The sequence below is a fragment of the Saccopteryx bilineata genome, chromosome 6, assembly GCF_036850765.1.
Source record: "Saccopteryx bilineata isolate mSacBil1 chromosome 6, mSacBil1_pri_phased_curated, whole genome shotgun sequence".
Lineage (NCBI taxonomy): Eukaryota > Metazoa > Chordata > Mammalia > Chiroptera > Emballonuridae > Saccopteryx > Saccopteryx bilineata.
In genome coordinates, this window is record NC_089495.1 from 33,304,448 (window position 1) to 33,324,170 (window position 19,723).

At 38.1% G+C, this 19,723-nt stretch overlaps 1 protein-coding gene across 3 annotated transcripts in view; it reads right to left on the reverse strand.

The window, feature by feature from the left end:
• The window catches only part of KAT6A (lysine acetyltransferase 6A), a 134,290-nt gene that overhangs the window by 62,958 nt on the left and 51,609 nt on the right, over window positions 1–19,723 (reverse strand). The window lies entirely within an intron of this gene.

Here is a 19,723-nt window from a genome sequence, read left to right on the forward strand (position 1 = left end):
ATCATATCCCAATCACGTTGGTCATGTAGACCAACTAAGTGACAAAGTATGGATTAAACAAAGCAAATCCTTCACTTAAGATTGAAAAATTCAACTGAACTAAGTATGAGAAATTACATTAGTCTTCAAAAGGCATGTGATGTAGAAGAATGATAGATATACAAATAAGATTATATAAGGCAGAAAACATTAAGTGTTATAAGAGAGAAAGAGTACATGCTCTGTACAAACGAAAAAGATAAATTCTAATTGTGATTTGGAGGAGAAGGGCTGAAAGGGAAAGACAATGCATATCAAGTGCAAATACTATGTTATCAGATCTTAGGAAGCTTGTCCAAGGACATCAGATAATTGTTAAAATCAGGCTTAAACCTAGGTTTCTATAATCCTGTCTGAGGTACAGTCTCTCCCCCCCCCCCATTCCTCATCCTAAGGATGGAGACAAACAAAATAGGCAATACAAATAAAATGAACTCAGGTGTGCAGTCTGCTAAAGCCAGTGCTCAAAGGATAAGGTTCCTTCCTATAAGATTAGGGGCACTGGGGTGGGGAGGATAGATTAGTTTGCGGAAGACTGCCACTGAATGTTATGTAAAGAAGTTGAACTTTATCCTGCAGGAAAAGAACGATTGAAAGTTACTGAACCAAGAGATGATCAAGTAGTATTTGAGAAAAATAATTCCAGTAGCTATATCAAAGACATATAGGGGAAACCTAAAAATAGGTAGAACATTTAAACAGTGGCTATAATAGGCTGGTGAAGACAAGGTAACAGCCTGAACCAAAGCTAAGTAAATAATAATTTTTTAAAAAGCTATGGACTTAGAAACCAATTACTTGTGGAAGTGACAGAAAAAGAAATGAGTTAAACAGGACTAATTTAACTGAAAAGATGGTAATCCTATCAACTGTGAAAGGTAAGTCATTTTAAAGAAGAAAATTAGGAGGAAGGCAAAGAGACGAGTTCGATTTTAGGTATGTTTAGTTTGGAGGCACTCTCAGGCCACTATTTATGGTAGGCATTGTGCAGGATAGCAATATAAAGCCTTCAAGATGCTTTTAATTTACTGGGGGGAGGGGAGATAAAATATTTGCTAGAAGTATTACAATGGGAAACAAAGAAGGAAGTGATCAAACAGGGAAAGGGGTGTCAGGAAAAGGTTTCACAGACTTAACTTGTTCTGGAGGTATTAGACAGGCAAACCCACCTGATAGGGGTGTTCAAAGAAAATACAGAATTGGGTTTGGGGGGTGGGGAAGAACAGCTTGGTAGGACTTACTGAGGTTAAAATGCCTATGGGAACAATCATATAGCAACACCCATGAACATTATAATACAGGAATCTATAGTTCAAGGGAAAAGTTGGTCTGGAAATAAAAATCTAAAATTTATATACATAAAAATGGCGTTAAGGTCATCAGAATTGATGTGTTATCCAAGGAGAACAAGTGGAAAGAAGAGAGCTGAGGTCAGAACACCAATATTTAAGTAACTCGCAGAGGGAAAAGTCTGAGAAAGAAATAAATCCGTGACACAGTTGGGTGGTACATCAATACAGAAATGCCCAACACAAGCAGACTAATAGTACTGCTCAGCCAAGAGATTAAACCGCTAGAAGTTATCTTAATAATTATGACTATAGTAAAGATTACCACATTTATTTCTTTTTAAAAGAATATGAGGCCCTGACCAGTTGGCTCAGTGGAAGAGCATCAGCCTAGTGTGTGGATGTCCCAAGTTCCATTCCCAGTCAGGGCACACAGGAGAAGTGACCATCTGCTTCTCCACCCCTTGCAGCCATGGTCTGACTGGTTCTTGCAAGTTGGCCAGTACTAAGGATGGCTCCAGGCACTGAGGAGCATTGCCTCAGGCACTAAAAATAGCTCGGTTGCCAAGCAACAGCCCCGATGAATAGCACATTGCCTCTAAGGAGGCTGGCTGGCTGTATCTTGATGGGGGGGTGCATGTAGGAGTCTGTTTCTCTTTCTCCCTCTTCTCACTTTAAAAAAAAGAATATGATAAAGAACCAGGGAATAAAGTCAGAAAATACTTCAACGTCAGAAAATACTTCATCCAGGAGTAGAAACTTGAAGTAAACTCTAAAGAAGGCCTAAAGAAAAGGCAGAAGCAAGCTCATAAGGTTTGACCTTTATGCTATAATCTCCAAGTAGTACCATAAGAAGATTTTAAACAGAGGAATAATATGACCAAGATTTAAGTTTTTAAAAAGTCACTCCATAAAGCAGTTTAAAATCAATTAGAAAGAATATGATCTATAATTCAGGCCATGAGTAATTGCACTTGTATTAAGGCAATGACAAAATGAATGGAGAAGAGAGATAAGAGATGTTCAAAAGACAGAACTGGCAGGATCTGATGGCTAACTGATATGGGGTGGGGAGCACAGTAACAACAATATAAGACTTAGAAAGACATCACTAAAGATATGAAAAGGCAAGCCATAGAAGGAAAAATATTAACAGCATTTTTAACAAAATAGCTCATATCCAGAACCTTAAAAGAACTCTTACATATCAGTAAGAGACAACTCAAAAGAAAAGTAGGTAAAAGACTTCAACCAGTAATTCACAACAAAAAATATATAAATGGCCAATCAACAAGAAAAGAAGCTCAACCTTATCAGCCATCAAGGAAGTAGATCTTTAAGAATGGCTAAAATTGTGAAGACTGACAATAGTAAGAGTTGATTAAAAAAAAGTGGAAAAACAAGAACTCGCTTATTCTGCTAACTGGAATATACACTGAAAAAAACACTATGAACATATATGATACTAGCTACTAAAATTAAACATAGGCATACCATATGATAGGAGGAACTCAAGAGTTTAAATTTTAGCTTGAGTAATGGTGGCTTTGGTTATAGTCAGTGGGCATGATGGTGAATGCCCACTGGGATACCTGAACAGCCCCTACATGACTTTCTGCGAGTGATCCACCTTTGTCAGGTCTACAGGACTTAATGAGATCTGGGAGTGATCTTTGTGCCCCAGGGGACTGCAAGCAAAGCCTTTGTACTACAAGGAACTCAGGCTGACTACAAACCAATTGCCTTTGACTATAATCTGATTGACTCTCCCTTGAAATCCCGAAACCCTTACCTACCCTTTTTCTTCCCCTTATAAAAGGGTTGGCTGGGCAAAGAGAGTTGAGATGATTTGGGAATGCAACCCCATCTCCCCAGATTGTGGCCATGAGAATAAAGTGCCCATAAAGATTCAATCTCTGTCTCTGAATTGGTGACAGGTAGCATGAACTCTTTCTTATATTTTCCAATTTCACTTCTACCTTCCACTCCTAGCTATATACCCTAATGAAGTGAATACACACATAAATAAGAAAACATAAACAAAAATGATCAAAGCAGCATTATTCATAAAAATAATTAACTCAAACAAAATTTATCCAAATAACTAGCGATGTTAACACATATAAATTGTTCTATATCCATGCAGTAGAATACTAAGAGTAATGAAAATAAATTAGTCAATAACATGGATGTATATCACAAACAACAGTGACTGGAAGAACAGGCACAAAAAGATATACAGAGGTGGGCAAAAATAGGTTTACAGTTGTTTATACAGAAAATACAATAATTAATAAATATTATAAGAATAAATTCTTTCGCACACTGACAACTGTAAACCTATTTTTGCCCACCCCTGTATAATGTACCATTTTATTAACATAACATTCAAAAACAGTTGTATGTTGTTATAAGTCAGGATAGTGGTTACCTTTAGGGAGAAAGGAAAAGCCAGTGAATTAGAAAAAGATTTATGAGGGGCTGGGAATGTTTTTTCTTCACCTGGATGGAGTTTCATATGTTAATTATATAATAATTAAGGTATAGACTTACAATTTCTGTACTTTTCTGTATGTATATTTTAGTTAGAAAGTTAAATTTAAATTAATGAACATTTACAGTGTAAGACTGTGGTATCTTTCGAATATTCTACAAGAAATATAAATACTAATGATGATTTGGACATTGGAATTTGGAACTTAGGATAGAGAACAGGCTAGCGATACATTTAAAAGACAGCAAAAATCGCTTCTTGGCCTTTTGGCTAAGATCAAGTGTAAAAGACAGCAAAAGGCAGGTGATAACTGATAAAACCCAGTGAGAAGGTGAAGTGGGTAGAATACGGTGGAGAGTAAGGGAAAGGAAGTAAAGAAAAATGGGAGAAGGATTAACATTTAGAAACATCAGAGAAAAAAAAGGAGACCAGAAAAAACTGTGAGAGAAAAAATAGAATCGAGAGAAGTGATAATACAAGAATTTCAAGAAGCAGAGAGCAATCAACAATGTTGAAAAGATAAAGCACCTAGCGGAGTCTACAATTCTACAACTATGAAATAGTTGAAAGCTCCACAAAGAAAGGACCCTTTTTAGTAACAGAATAAGAACTAAAGTCATAGGAATCAACAAATTGCCATGAAGGACAGAGACCAAACAGAAAAGAGCAAAAAAGAATGTCACACAGTTTTGATGTGTTTAAGGTACTTAAGATGAGAAAGACTAAACCTATTTAAAATATGGAAGAGAAGACACACATGGTCAGAGACTCAAGAAACAAGAAATAACAGTAACATATATAGTAAGGTTTAGAGCTGCACTGTTCAATATGGTAGGAACCACATGTGACTAATTAAATTTAAAATAAAATTAAGGTATACAAATAAAGAACAATTTCATCATTACAGACAGGTCTATTGGATAGCACTGGTTTAAAGAGAATGAACTTTTTTGCCTGAACAGGCAGTGGTGCAGTGGATAGAGTGTCAGATTGGAACGTGGAGGACCCAGGTTTGAAACCTCGAGGTTGCTGGCTTGAGCGCGGGCTCACCAGCTTGAGTGTGGGGTCACTGGCTTGAGCAAGGGGTCATTCACTCTGCTGTAGCCCCCTGGTCAAGGCACATATGAGAAAGCAATTAGTGAACAACTAAAGTGCCACAACGAAGAACTGATGCTTCTCATCTCTCTCCTTTCCTATCTGTCTGTCCTTATCTGTCCCTTTCTCTGACTTTCTGTCTCTGTCAAAAAAAAAAAAGAGAGAATGAATTTTTATTCAATTTTATTTTTTTTCAGGGATGATTTTTTAAATTTATTGGAGTTACTGATTAATAAAATTATATAGGCTTCAAATGTACATTTCTATGATATATAATCTTCATATTGCATTGTGCCCACCAACCAAAGTCAAATCATCTTCCATCAGATATATTTGACCCCCTTTACCCTTTACTATCCCCTCCACCCCACTTCCAAAAAGAAGATGATTTTAAAGCATGGATGAAAGGATTCACCTTAGTAGTATAGTGATATACATGCATATTGTTCATAGATGGAATAGTGGAAATAGGGAAAAGTTGAGGGTGCTAATTTATTTTAAGTAAAAGGAGGGGAAATAGACTTCTGCATGCACCCCCCACCAGTTTCCACCTGACAACCCTGTCTGGGGCCAATGCTCGAATCAACCGAGCTATCCTCAGCATCTGGGGCTAACGCTCAAACCAATCAAGCCTCTAGCTGCGGAAGAAGAAGAGGGAGAGAGGGGGAGAAGGAGGGGAAGAGACAGATGGTTACTTTTCTTGTGTGCCCTGACCAGAATTGAACCCAAGACATCCATACTCCGGGCTGTCACTCTACCCACTGAGCCAACAGTCCAGGGCCAAGAGGGTGCTAATTTCTGATAGCTTTATTATTTCTGGAAACCAGGAAGTAAAATTACCTGCTAAAAGTGGGACAGGGATTAGTTAGAGCATAAGAAAGTGACAAATGACCAAGAAAACTGAGAGGTGAAATTGGCTGAGTCCAAGAAAAGAGTTAAAACCACCCTCCTATCAAAATGGAAAATGGATATACACTTCTCAGGCAAGATAGAATAAGGAAGGCATAGAGAATAAATTCAAAACACAAAAGAGAGTCTGACCAGGCAGTGGCGCAGTGGATAAAGCATCGGCCTGGGATGCTAAGGACCCAGGTTTGAAAGCCCGAGTTCACCATCTTAAATACAGGCTCATCTGGCTTGAGTGTGGGATTGCCAGCCTGAGCACAAAGTCCACTGGCTTGAAACCCTAGGTCGCTGGCTTGAGCCCAAGGTCACTGCCTTGGCTGGAGGCCCCAGTCAAGGCACATATAAGAAAGCAATCAATGAACAACTAAGGTGCTGCAACTATGAGTTGATGCTTCTCACCTCTCTCCCTTCTGTCTGTCCCTGTCTGTCTGTCTGTCTGTCTCTCACATAATAAAAAAAAAACACCACAGAAGAGAAAAGTTGATGGAGTTCCTTCAAAATGGCCTCGATCTTTTCACTAAAAGAGAAGGCAATGTAACTTGCTTCAAGAGAAATAGATAGATAGGTATGGGTTGGACACTTACAGAGAGCAGAAAAAGACTAGAAGCCTCTATGTAGAAGGTGACAGGGAATAAGTTAGTGATGAAAAATAAAACTGTTAACGCTGACAACAAAGCCAAGATCAAAAAGAATCATTTTGGTTAGTCAAAATGATTATACAACTTTAACACCTCTGAATTATCTTTTTTAATAAAATTTTTACTTAATGATTTTAGAGAGAGAGAAGGGGGGGAAACAATGATTTGTTGTTCCACTTATTTATGCATTCACTGGTTGATTTTCACTACCTGACCAGGTATCAAACCCACAACCTTGGCATACCCAGAAGATGCTCTAACCAACTGAGCTGCAAGGCCAGGACAGATTTCAATTATCTTGCACCACAAAGATAAAATAAGATCAACTGTTAATGCAATTTTTAAAAATCTGTGTAGAAATAGGCAATATGCCATATAGTCACTATTCCTACACCTGTCCATGCTTAGCCCATATCTTACAGTTCTCATATCTATATAAAATAAATCTGTTCTCACAACTAATAAAACAAAAAGTTTGTAGCAAATGAATTTACACATCATTAAACACAGCAGCCAGAGTTAACCTGTTAAAAGTAAATAAGAGCATGTCACTCAGCTGCCCTAAACCCTCCAACCAGTTCCATCTCAGATTAAATGCCAACCGCCTAACAGGGCCCTATGTGATCTGCACTCCCCACCTATATATATACCTCATCTCTTATTGCTATCTCCTTACATTCTACTCCTGCTTCCTTGCTTGCTTTTCCTTTACAAGTCAGATGTTCCAGTAACAGGGCCTTTGCAGCATTTGCTTTCCTTCTATGTAGAATTCTCTTTCCTAGATCTCTGACTCTACTCAAAAGTCATGTCATGAAGGGTTTCTTTAACCAATCCATCTAACATTTCAAACCAACTCACCAACCACAATAATTCATATCCCCCTTCCTTGATCTTTTCCCCTAATCATTTTCATGTATTTAACATATTGTATGTATATGTATCTTGTCCTTCACTAAATGTAAACTCTAACTTCTGTTTGTTCAGGACCATATTCCGAACATGCCTAGTATATAGTATACACTGAGTGTTGTTCAATACATTAAATTACCTTGTAGAACTAGAAATAATAAGAAAAACATTATTTTGCCTGACCAGGTGGAGGCACAATTGATAGAAAGTCGGCCTGGGACACTGAGGACCCAGGTTTGAAACCCAGGTTCAAAAAAAAGGAAGAAAACAGTATCTTAGAAAGAATAGTGAGTTGGTATGAGCCTGATACAGCTATAAGCATCTCTCTTTTTTTTTTTTTTTTTCAGCAAGAAAGAGGGGTGGGAGACAGAGAGAGGGGCCAAGAGGGAGAGAGACAGGAAGGGTAAGAGATGAGAAGCATCTACTTATAGTTATGTCCCTTTAGTTAATCACTGATTACTTCTCATACATGCCTTGACCAGGGGGCTCAAACCAAGCTAGTGACCCCTCTCTCAACCCAGCAACAATGGAATCATGTCTATGATCCCACACTCAAGCTGGCTACCTCAGAATTTCAAACCTGGGACCTCAGCATCCCAGGTTGACATTCTATCCACTGCACCACCAATGGTCTGGCAAACTAAGCAATTTAATAATATAAAAATGCTCTGTTGCCTGACCAGGCAGTGACACAGTGGATAAAGTGTCAGACTGGGACACAGAGGACCCAAATTCAAAAACCTGAGGTCGCCAGCTTGAGGGCCGACTCATCCGGCTAGAGGGCAAGGTCGCTGGCTTGAACATGGGATCATAGACATGACCGCATGGTTACTACCTTGAGCAAGGGGTCACTCGCTATGCTGTAGTCCCCCCCCCCCCATTAAGGCACATATGAGAAAGCAATCAATGAACAACTAAGGAGATGCAACAAAGAATTGATGCTTCTTATCTCTCTCCCTTCCTGCCTGTCTGTCCCTCTCTCTGTCTCTGTCACACACACACAGTAATTTCATGGTCTCAGTAATTAAGTAAGAATTCTGCCACAGCAACCCACTTTGATTCAATTTCTCAAAAGTAGGAGGAAATTTGCAGCAGGAGGCACTTAGATCATACCTTGTGTCATTTGTTTCTCTACATTGCCTTAAACAGCACACTAAATCTCCATTATAATCACCAGATGGCAGTATTGAGGCAAATACTGTACATAATTAGATGCTCTGAAAAGTAGACAGTTAACTGAGTAGCATTCTGAATTGAACTTTTCGAAATAACTTATAAAAACAAGAATAGTATGACTTCCCCAGAAATCTGTACTATGTGAGGCTTATATCATGAATGAAAATAATTTTTGACACAATTATTTAGAATAACTTAAATATGACATTTTCTAGTTATCCAAATACATCATCCAAGATAAAATCAAATTTTTATTCAAGACTCGCCTTTAATTTTTTAAATTCATTACACACTTGTCATTGTCTCCATTTTCTAATATCTTCTGAGAAACTCAAATCCACTTCTATGTTATTTATGTTCTTTAACAATGACAAAGAATACAGGGGGTCCTCGGGTTACGACATTCCATTACGAATCTACCTGGCAAGCCCCTTAGGTGGCGATGCTCTGCCCATCAGGGGCTGTTGCTCTGTTGCTTGGCAACCGAGCTATTTTAGCACCTGAGAGGAGGCCACGGTGCTCTCCTCAGTACCCAGGGCCAACTTGCTCCAACTGAGCCATGGCTGTGTGTGTGTGTGTGTGTGTGTGTGTGTGTGGGAGGGAGGGAGGGAGAGAGAGAGAGAGAGAGAGAGAGAGAGAGAGAGAGAGAGAGAAGGGAGAGAGAAGCAGATAGATGGTCTATTCTCCTATGTGCCCTGACTGGGAATCAAACCTGGGACATCCACACACTGGGTTGACGCTCTACTACTGAGCCAACCGGCCAGGGCCAAAAACTTTAAAAAATTGAGACATGAGTGTTTTGGCTTACACCATTAGTGCCATACTTACAGACTATGTTGGCGAACTAGTTTGGTTGCACATGGTAAGAGAATATGTGGTATTCTTTTTCTGTGGCTTAGTTGTGTTTTTATGTTTTAGATTATGATTTTACAGCTGTGTTAGGATAGGTAAGTAACTTAGACTATGGTATGTTTCAATTTATACCAAAATTCAGGTTACATCACTGTCATTGGAATATACATATTTATTATACAATACATTTTTAAATAAAATATGTATAAGCCATTGGAAAATACATATTTATTATACAATACATTTTTAAATAAAATATGTATTTTCCGATGGCTTTAGGCGACCCCTGTGTTTTGGTCATTCGACCCCTGCCGGGGTCGCGACTCACAGGTTGAGAACCGCTGCTATAGATCATTTCATATGTATTAGGCAATAACGATATATAATTTCTTAAAAGCTACAAATTTTCTTAAGTTTTACTGCCACTGGAAATAAATTGAGACGAGTTAGTATAGCCCCCTGGTCGGCAAACTGTGGCTCACGAGCCACATGAGGTTCTTTGGCCCCTTGAGTGTGGCCTTCCCACAAAATACCACGTGCAGGCACTACCTCAGTAAGAAATTAACCTACCTGTCTAGTTTAAGTTTAAAAATTTGGCTCTCAAAAGAAATTTCAATTGTTCTACTGTTGACATTTGGCTCTGTTGACTGAGATTGCCAACCACTGGTATAGCCAATATTAAGAGCATGAAAGAAGTACATAACTCCTATAAAACTACCTATAATAGTCAAACATGCACTAAACAATAAAAATGGTCACATCATTCTTCCTTAGAATTAAATACAAAATATCTATAAAACATTAAAAAAATATTATTTAAGGCCCTGGCCGGTTGGCTCAGCGGTAGAGCGTCGGCCTGGCGTGCAGGGGAGCCGGGTTCGATTCCCGGCCAGGGCACATAGGAGAAGCGCCCATTTGCTTCTCCACCCCCATCCCCTCCTTCCTCTCTGTCTCTCTCTTCCCCTCCCGCAGCCAAGGCTCCATTGGAGCAAAGATGGCCCGGGCGCTGGGGATGGCTCCTTGGCCTCTGCCCCAGGCGCTAGAGTGGCTCTGGTCTTGGCAGAGTGACGCCCCGGAGGGCAGAGTGACGCCTGGTGGGAGTGCTGTGCCGAGTGGAGCCCGGTCCGGCGCATGCGGGAGTCTGTCTGACTGTCTCTCCCCGTTTCCAGCTTCAGAAAAATACAATATATATATATATATATATATATATATATATATATATATATATATATATATATTATTTAAGATTGAGGTTCAACTAAAATTACTGCAACTGTTTTTTTAAAATCAAGTGGTATACCACAAAAAGACAAACTATCTGACTCCACTTATGAGGTACCTAGAGTAATTAAATTCATATAGACAGAGAGTTGAATAGAGGTTACCAGAAGCTGGAGAATGGGGAGTTATTATTTAAAGAATACATACAGACTTTGAGATGATGAAAAAGTTCTGGAAAATGGATATTTGCGATGGTTTTAAAACACTGTGAAGGTACTTAATGCCAATAAACTGTACACCAAAAAATACATAAAATGATAAATTGTTTTGTAAATTTTATCACAATAAAAAGGAAATAAATTACTAAGTGGTATAGATTTTTCATATTCTCACAAATGAGATGATTTAACAGGCCAAAATTCATGCAGTGAAAAGCAACTACTATATTTTCCTCTCATATTGAAACCTTTATCTTTTAACTATTCCTGTGGAACCCTTTATTTTGTTAACTTAAGTACAATAATTGGACTTAGAAATAAAGGTTTAAATCGCCCCAAAATGAAAAAAATTTTAATTACTCATAACAAATTCTGGAACTGAATTTTAATGTTAGCCATTTTATTCTCACTGTACCTACATTGAAGCGGGTTACCCTTTTTAGATTTATTTATTTATTTATTCATTTTAGAGAGGTGAGAGAAAGAGAAGGGGGAGGAGCAGGAAGCATCAACTCCCATATGTGCCTTGACCAGGCAAACCCAGGGTTTCAAACTAGCAACCTCAGTGTTCCAGGTCGACACTATCCACTACGCCACCACAGGTCAGGCAAACTCGGTTACCTTTTAATCCAATTCAAGAATAGCCCACCCAATGTCTTAACAATTTTCATGTAAGGCATGAAAGAACTAAAGTCTATCAACTGAGCACTACTCAGTCAGCCTTAAACTAAAACCTCTTTATGACTGCTGTATCTGATCTAGCCAGGTTACACGCATGAACCCACATAAGGCTCCTCTCAAATCTACCCACCTAACTTCATTACCTTACTTTCAACTTTTCTTCAGCTACGGCCTCAACTACCTCTTCAAATTTTTCTAGTGGTTCCAAGCTTTGCTATCCAGCCCTTCTTCTGTAATTATCATCAAATAAATTTAAATGCAAATTAACTTTCTTCAATGGATATTTTTCTCACCTAATGTGAAACAAATAATTTTCAGTTGAGATGTCATTTATTAGTTGACAATAGCTACTGCTGAAGTACTATAATATATATAATAAAGCTAAAAGAATGGCTCTATTATACGGAATAAATTACCACAGGACAAAGAGGAGATAAGTCTTAGCTCAGAAAAACTGGAAACTGAACTATTCTTAGTTATGTCACAGTGAAGGAAACCAAAATGGAGCTCAGTGACTGAGCACGAGGGAAAACAAATACTGTTAGGGTTCCCGAATACTATCCAAAGCATAAGAAGCCTAGCAAATATTACTGTTTCATAAGCACTGTAATATAACAAAAATTTGAGAAACTAAAAAATAAGTACTTGCATTTTTCAAAGCACTTATAAATGTCAGTATATACAAAACAAAATCCACACAAAACAATTAGAAAACAAATACTATTCCCATTATCCACTTACCTCAAAGATAAGCCTTTTGAGACTATTTGCACAATTATTTCCAATATTATAATGGAAACAAAATGGCACATAGAATTCACTTTAGGAACTAATACTTTGTTGAGAAAGCTGAACAAAATACTGTTCTCTTCCAGTCAGACAAGCCCTCCTCTCAGTTTTACCCAGTTCTTCATTCCTTCATTATTAACAGCCTTAGATGAACTCATGCTCCTCTCAAATCCCTTCCAACTTTTTTTTTTTTTTAATTTCTCCATTGATTTGAAACAAAAAGCGGGGAAGAGGAGGTGGGAAGGGAGAGAGAGAGAGAAACATCAACTCATTGTTCCACTTAGTTGTTCCATTTTAGTTGCACATTCACTGGTTGCTTCTTTTAAAGAGTCCTGACCTGGAATCAAACCTGCGACCTCAGTGCGCAGGACGATACTCTGTCCACCAAAGAATTCAACTTTTTGCCTGGCCAGGTGGTGGCACAATGGATAGAGCATTGACCTGGGATACTGTGGACCCAGGTTCAAAACCCCGAGGTCTCCGGCTTGAGCGCAGTCACTGGCTTGAGCCTAAATTCGCTGGTTTGATCCCACGGTCACTGGCTTGAGCAAGGGGTCACTGGCTTGGCTGGAGTTCCCTGGTCAAGGCACATATGAGAAAGCAATCAATGAACAGATAAGGTGCTGTAACAAAGAACTGATGCTTCTCATCTCTCTCCCTTCCTGTCTGTCCCTATCGCCCTTGCTAAAAAATAAAAATTAAAAAAATTTTCAATTTTTCTTCATCTTTACCAGAAAGACAGCCCTAGATAAGCAGAAATCACCTCCTATGTCTTGCACATAGTATGTACTAAATAAGAATATATAGAAAATAATATACAACAAAATCATGCTTAGATTCAACTAGATTATCTTTAGGGGAGGTATACTTGGATGAATTTAATTTCTTTAAATTTTTCAGCACCTTATATACTATCAAGACCTCTATAACCTTATTAAACATATTTTTAGGATATTTTCCTAAAAAGTATAGTGTTACAAGATGTTTAATAATAAAACAACATGAATTGCCTGGAAAAGAGTCCATTTTCCATTATTTATATTCTACAATAAGGTACGCTTGTATAATTTTAATCAGTTCCAACACAAACCATTAGCCATTACAAAGCCTTAATGAGGGTACTAAATTGAATTCAACTTTATTATGATGAGTTCATTCAATGACTTCTACAATTAGATACAATAAGATTATTGGTGAAAGTTAATGGTAGAATTAGATCAGTAATTATCAATTTCAATTTACACTTTTACTATGCATATAGATTACTATAAATTTAGAGGAAAAAAGCAATCATCTGTCAAGAGACTATAACAATTTTCTATTTCTTAATCAGAGGTGACATCAAAAATGATGGTATATACAATATATTCTTTGAATTTAAAAATCTATGAAAAGAAACTGCAGAGTTAACTTTCTTTCACATATTCATCAGTTCTTTGAAAACTCCACTCTCTGTTTGTCTGTGATATGTCATTTTCTTTATCCAAGTATAATACTGCCTAGGATTACTGTCTCCCCTTTCTTTTATATCTTAGTTTCTTTTATATACTTACGGCTCTCCACTAATTCAGAGTCCTATTGCCATATGCAATCTTCTATATGCATTGACTCCCTCTTGTCTTTGATTTCTTCTATACACATTCCTATCAGATTATTGCCCCTAAGGATTTTTTTTAATCCAGTTATTTGCCTTGCTCAAAATTTACATAACATATACCAACTGCCAACTCTGACAGGCTGTTATTCAATTCCCTCCACAATATACCAAACTATTTTTCTCCCAATTTCCTCTAGTCCCAATACACTCACTTATCTTCAGGGATCATATGTCATGATCTTTCTCTAGGTTATTTTGCCCCATCCCTCAGAGTCCTTTGTATCCCTTACCCTGTCTCTAAGATTCAGCTCAGAAAGAGTAGGTCCTGTCACTATAGCATCACTTTGGCCAAGCTACTGAACCTCTTTGATGTGAAATAGTACAGCATACCTACCTTCGAGTTATCATGAAGATTAAATGGGATAAAGTTATGAAACTGTCACTCAAAAGCAGGACTTGTAAATCTGGTTTTCTAGAGCTTTTCAAAACTGTTCATCAAGGCTTATCTTTGCTAAATGACCAACTGCCTCTTTTCAAGTCAGGAAAGGTTTGTTTGTTTTAACGCTCAAATAAAAAGCAAAGTGATTAAAATTTTCTATAGGCTAATAAATTTTCTATATATGTTATTTACATGACTGCATTAATATTTTAAAAGTCTTTCTGTACACACATTTACCACACTGCACATTATCCACTTTAAAAAAATTCTTCAGTGGTCCTTGAGTACAAGAGCATTAGCAAAAGAATATTTTCTTTTTTTTTTTACTTCTCTTTACATAGATTCTAGGGTCACCCCAAATGCATCCCCCCTCCCCCATATTCCCCTCAATATCTCCCTTACCTCCCTCCCTACAGTGCCCTCCCCCCTTCCCTTCAGGTTTATCCCATCCTATCATCCCCTTTCCCTCTGTCCTCTTTTCCTCTGGTCCCTTTGATCTCTCCTCTGTCTCAATTCCGTTCCTCAGTTCACACTGTTCCTTGGATTCCTCAAATGAGTGAGGTCATATGATATTTTTCTTTCTCTGCCTGGCTTATTTCACTCAATATTGTTGCAAAAGGTAGTATTTCCTTCTTTTTCATGGCCCCATAGTATTCCATTGTATATATGTACATAGCTTTTTAATCCACTCATCCACTGACAGACACTTGGGCTGTTTCCACATCTTTGCTATTGTGAACAATGCTGCCATAAACATGGGGGTGCGTTTCTTTTTTTCAGTCAGTGATATGGTGTCCTTGGGATATATTCCTATAAGTGGGATGGCTGGGTCAAAGGGCAGTTCTATTTCTAATTTTTTGAGGAATCTCCATACTGTTTTCCACAGTGGCTGCACCAGTCTGCATTCCCACCAGCAGTGCAGGAGGGTTCCTCTTTCTCCACATCCTCACCAGCACCTATTGTGTTATTTTGTTAATGAGCGCCATTCTGACTGGTGTGAGTGGTATCTCATTGTGGTTTTAATTTGCATTTCTCTAATGATTAGTGATGTTGAACATTTTTTCATCTGTCTATTGGCCATCTGTACGTCCTCTGTGGAGAAGTGTCTATTCATTTCTTGTGTCCACTATTTGATTGGATTGTCTTCCCGGTGTTGAGATTTACAAGTTCTTTATAAATTTTGGTTATTAACCCCTTATCAGATGTATTGTAGAATATGTTCTCTCGCTATGTGCTTTGTCTTTTGATTCTGTTCATATTGTCTTTAGCTATGCAAAAGCTTTTTAGTTTGATATAGTCCCATTTGTTTATCCTGTCTTTTAATTCATTTGCCTGTGGAGATAAATCAGCAAATATATTGCTGCAATAAATGTCAGTGAGCTTACTGCCTATGTTTTCTTCGAGGATGCTTACGATTTCACGATTTTCATTTAAGTCATTTATCCATTTTGAGTTTATTTTTGTGCATGGTGTAAGTTGGTGGTCTAGTTTCATGTTTTTGCAGGTAGCTGTCCAGTTGTCCCAACACCATTTGTTAAAGAGACTGTCTTTACTCTACTGTATGCTCTTACCGCTTTTGTTAAATATCAATTGTCCATAAAGATATGAGTTTATTTCTGGGTTCTGTTCTGTTCCATTTGATCTATATGCCTGTTCTTATGCCAGTACCAAGCTGTTTTGAGTACAATGGCCTTGTAGTATAACTTGATATCAGGAAGTGTGATACCTCCCACTTGGTTCTTCTTTTTCAAGATTGCTGAGGCTATTCGTGTTCTTTTTTGGTTCCATATACACTTTTGGAATATGTGTTCTATATCCTTGAAGTATGTCATTGGTATTTTAATTGGTATTGCATTGAATTTATAAATTGCTTTGGGTAATATAGACATTTTAATGATGTTTATTCTTCCTAACCATGAGCACGGTATATGCTTCCACTTGTGTCTTCCTTGATTTCTTTTATCAATGTTTTATAATTTTCTGAGTACAAGTCTTTAACCTACTTGGTTAAATTTACTACTAGGTACTTTATTTTTATTTTTTTGGTTGCAATAGTGAAGTATTTCAATTTCTCTTTCAGACAGTTCATTGTTGGTGTATAAAAATGCTTTTGATTTCTGATTATTAATTTTATATCCTGCCACTTGCTGAATTTATTGACCAGATCCAGTAGTTTTTGACTGAGACTTTAGGGTTTTCTATATACAGTATCATATCATCCACAAATAATGATAGTTTTACTTTTTCTTTTCCAATTTGGATGCTTTTATTTCTTCTTCTTGCCTGGCCTGACTGCTGTGCCTAGGACTTCCAGAACTATGTTTAATAAGAGTGATAAAAGGAGGCATCCCTGCCTTGTTCCTGATCTTAAGGGGAATGTTTTTAATTTTTGCCCACTGAGTATGATGTTGGCTGTGGGTTTGTCATAGATGGCCTTTATCATGTTGAGGTATGTTCCCTGTATTCCCACTTTGCTAAGAGTTTTGATCATAAATGGGTGCTGGATTTTATCAAATGCTTTTTCTGCATCTATTGAAATTATCATGTGGTTTATTCCTTCCTTTTGTTTATGTGGTGAATCACATTAATTGCTTTATGAATGTTGTTCCATCCTTGCCTTCCCAGAATAAATCCCACTTGATCATGATGTATGATTTTTTTCATGTATTGTTGGATCGGTTTGCTAATATTTTGTTGAGGATTTTAGCATCTAAATTCATCAGGGATAATTGGCCTATAATTTTCTTTCTTTGTGTTGTCTTTGCCTGGTTTTGGAATCAGAATATGCTAGCCTCATAAAAGAAGCTTGGAAGTGTTCCTTCCTCTTCAATTTTTTGAAATAGCTTGAGAAGGACAGGAGTTAGTTCTTCTTTGAATATTTGGTAGAATTCACCAGTGAAGCCATCGGGCCCAGGAGTTTTGTTTGTTGGGAGCTTTTTGATAACTGTTTCGATCTCTTTTGTTGTAATCTGTCTGTTTAGGTTTTCTGATTCTTCCAGATTGATTTTTGGAAGATTATATGTTTCAAGGAATTTGTCTATTTCACCTAGGTTGTTTAATTTTTTTTTAAGGGTTTTTTTTTGTTTTTGTTTTTTTTTTTGCATTTTTCTGAAGCTGGAAACAGGGAGAGACAGTCAGACAGACTCCCGCATGCGCCCGACTGGGATACACCCGGCACGCACACCATGGGGCGATTCTCTGGGCATCGCCATGTTGCGACCAGAGCCACTCTAGCGCCTGAGGCAGAGGCCACAGAGCCATCCCCAGCGCCCGGGCCATCTTTGCTCCAATGGAGCCTTGGTTGCGGGAGGGGAAAAGAGAGACAGAGAGGAAGGCGCTGCGGAGGGGTGGAGAAGCAAATGGGCACTTCTCCTGTGTGCCCTGGCCGGGAATCGAACCCGGGTCCTCCGCACGCTAGGCCAACGCTCTACCGCTGAGCCAACCGGCCAGGGCCATCACCTAGGTTGTTTAATTTTTTGGCATACAATTCTTCATGGTATGTTCTTACAATATTTTGTATTTCTGTTGTGTCGGTTGTTATTTCTCCACTCTCACTTCTTATTTATTTGAGTCCTCTTCTTTTCTTGGTGAATCTCATTAAAGGTTCATCGATCTTGTTTACCCTTTCAAAGAACCAGCTCTTGGTATCATGATCTTCTGTATTGTTTCTTTAGACTCTATGTCATTTATTTCTGCTCTGATCTTTATTATTTCCTTCCTTTTACTACCTCTGGGCCTTACTTGCTGTTCTTTTTCTAGTTCTTTTAGATGAAGGGTTAGGTTGTTTATTTGAGCTTTTTCAAGCTTCTTAAGGAATGCCTGTGGTGCTATGAACTTCCCTCTCAGGACTGGCTTTTGCTGTGTCCCATAAATTTTGAGTTGTTGTATGTTCATTATCATTCGTTTCTAGGAATTTTTTAATTTCTTCTTTGATTTCATTGTTAATCCATTCATTATTTAATAACATGCTATTTAATTTCCATGTGTTTAAGTATTTTTGAGTTTTTCTGTGTGGCTGATTTCTAGTTTCATGCCATTGTGATCAGAGAAAATGCTTGATATGATTTCAATCTTCTTAAATTTGTTTAGACTGCTTTTGTGTCCTAACATGTGGTCTATCCTAGAGAATGTACCATGAGCATTTGAAAAGAATGTATATTCTGCTGCTTTAGGGTGAAAGGTTCTGAAGATATCTACTAAATCCAGTTGATCTAGTGTATCCTTTAAGTCTGCTGTTTCTTTGTTAATTTTCTTTCTTGAGGATCTCTCCAGTGAAGTTAGTGGGGTATTGAAATCTCCTACTATTATAATATTGCTGTTGATCTTGCCCTTTATATCCATCAAAGTCGGCTTTATAAATTTAGGTGCTCCTATATTAAGTGTGTAGATATTTATGATGGTTATATCTTCCTGTTGGATTGCTCCCTTTATCATTAGTGACCTTCTTTATCTCTTACTATAGCCTTAGTTTTAAAGTCCATTTTGTCTGATATAAGTATTGCTACTCAAGCTTTTTTTTCATTTCCATTTGCATGAAATATTTTTTTCCATCCTTTTACCTTCAGTCTATGTGCATCTTTTGTTTTAAGATATGTCTCTTGTAGGCCCTGGCCGGTTGGCTCAGTGGTAGAGCATCGGCCTGGCATGCAGGAGTCCCGGGTTCAATTCCCGGCCAGGGCATACAGGAGAAGCGCCCATCTGCTTCTCCACCCCTCCCCCTCTCCTTCCTTTCTGTCTCTCTCTTCCCCTCCCTCAGCCGAAGCTCCATTGGAGCAAAAGATGGCCCGGACGCTGGGGATGGCTCCATGGCCTCTGCCCCAGGCGCTAGAGTGGCTCTGGTTACAGCAGAGCAACACCCCAGATGGGCAAAGCCCCCTGGTGGGTATGCCAGGTGGATCCCAGTCGGGCGCATGCGGGAGTCTGTTTGACTGCCTCCCTGTTTCCAACTTCAGGAAAATACAAAAAAAAAAAAAAGACATGCCTCTTGTAGACAGCATATGTACAGGTCCTGTTTTCTTATCCAAGCAGCTACCCTATGTCTTTTGATTAGGTCATTTAATCCATTTACATTTAAGGTTATTATTGATATGTAGTTGTTTATTGCCATTTTATTCTTTAAAGGTGTATTCCTCCCTCTTTTGCTATATTCTTTTCCCACTTTGATCTGTTTACAACAAGCCCCTTAACATTTCCTGCAGCACTGGTTTGGTTGTAATGAATTCCTTGAGTTACTTTTTGTCTGAGAAGCTTTTTATTTCTCCTTCAATTTTAAATGATAGCCTTGATGGATGAAGTAGTCTTGGTTGTAGGCTCTTGTTCTGCATTACTTTGAATATTTTTTGCCATTCCCTTCTGGCCTCAAGTGTTTCTGTCGGATGTC